Source organism: Equus przewalskii, chromosome 29, assembly GCF_037783145.1.
Source record: "Equus przewalskii isolate Varuska chromosome 29, EquPr2, whole genome shotgun sequence".
NCBI classification, from domain to species: domain Eukaryota; kingdom Metazoa; phylum Chordata; class Mammalia; order Perissodactyla; family Equidae; genus Equus; species Equus przewalskii.
The window spans coordinates 35,713,288-35,715,114 of record NC_091859.1 but is presented as its reverse complement, the minus strand read 5'-3'; positions in this window follow the sequence as shown (position 1 = coordinate 35,715,114).

Below are 1,827 nucleotides of genomic sequence, written 5' to 3'. Positions count from 1 at the left end.
CGGGCGCAGGGCGGGCCGGAGGCGGGGCCCGGCCTCGGCGTCCGCGCTCGGGCTCGGCGCGGGGGCCCGGCCCGGCTGCCTGCTCCCCGCCCGGCACTGCCCGGACCTGCCCGAGCAGCCGCCGCCCGCGTGGCCCGGCCCGGCCGGCCGCCGCCGCCTCCTCCCGCCGCCGGCTCCCCGCGCTGTGGGCCGGCCGCGGACGCCCCGCTGGCCTCGTCCCCGCCCGCCGCCGCCGGGGAGCAGCGAGGGGGCGGTGGCCTGGCGCCCCACCCAGCGGCTGCTCCGCCCCCGGACGCGGACACCTCGCCCCGCCCTCTCCTCGGTGATCGCGGGTCCCCGCTTCCCCACGGGGAACCCCCAAAGAACTGTGGGACAGCCCCTAACCCCTCACCCACCGCAAACTAGCCCCTCCCCACAATGACTTCTTCCTCCACCCCTTCCACCCAGCCGCCCACCGGGAACTCCCTTTCTCTCATTATTACTGCCTCCCACTCTTTGGCCTAAGGACCTGCAAATCCCCCACACGGACTTCTCTAAACTTACCCACCTCCCGCAGCCTGAAACTCTGGGGAGGCATTCCCCTACCTCAGGGCCATCAGGCAGTTCCCCTGCAGACCGCCAAGCACGCCCTGATGGCCACCAGCTTCCCTCACCCTGTCTCACCGTTCCAAAACAGCCCTGTCCTCCGGGTAGTTCTGGCTTCCACATCCCCTCCCCCATAGCCTGCCAAGGAGGCTCCATGTCCCCCCTCCCCCATCAGTCCCGGGGGGCAGTCGGTGATGTATTGAGCTGACCACCCGTCCTGCAGGGTTCCCCAAACCCCCTGTGTAGGCTCAGGGATCTCCCCCCTCCCCACTGGGGCCGCTCTCCTCCCACCCTGATTAGGGCGGTGGTGGGTTGGGCTTCTATGGGAAGGATCTGTGGAGAGGGGCCCTTGTCTGGTGGGGCGCCAGAGTCTGGCCTTGGAACCTCATTCTCCATCTGCTCCCCTTTCAAGACCTGGGCCACCGACCACCCCCCCAGAGGCCTCTCCTGACCTCCAGGGGATGAATCAGCCTTCCACTGGCTGCCATGACAGAGTGATGTCACTCTGACCAATGCAGTAGTTAGCTGGGACGGGTCTGTGCTCCACCCGCCAAGGGAAGGAGGAGGGTCTTAGTCATCTCTGTCCCCCCTCAGCTCTTGGAGGAGTGGGAAGGACACGGGTTTGAGGGCCGGGCCGTATCAACCCAGGCTCGAATCCTGGCTTTCCCCACTCACTCAGCCATGTGATCTTGAGTCGCCCTGAACCTCAGTTTGCGCATCTTAAAAACGGGGATAATTCCTTTTAACAAGGAGGCTGAGAGGATTAAGATGTAACGTGCCTGTCCCTTTAGGCATCACTCATAAATTCTAACCATTGATACCTGGTCCCTGGTAAACATGTGGTATAATAGATTGGAAATTTTTGGTACTCAGCTTGTCACCTGGGCCTTTTTGAGTACGTTACCGAGGAGAGAGACTGACCTGGGGACTCCCACCTCCTCAAAGGTCCACTGAGTCCCAGCCCAGAACATACTTATGACCCCGGGCAGGAGACCCCGGCTTGCCAAACTGGGCCAGCCTCACACTCTAGATCGGTCCGAGGCTGGAAGGCCGCCATCTTGGCCCCGAATGTGGACTCTCAGGCTGCCTGGCCAGCCCTCCTGGCCCCTCACCAGCCCTTTGCTGCCACCTCCTGCCCTGCCCTCTGTGGGAAGGCAACTCCAGGAAGGGAGGGTTCCAGACACTATCAAATCAGAGACAGGACGCTGACACCAGCACCCACCTTGGCCTTCAAAGACCACC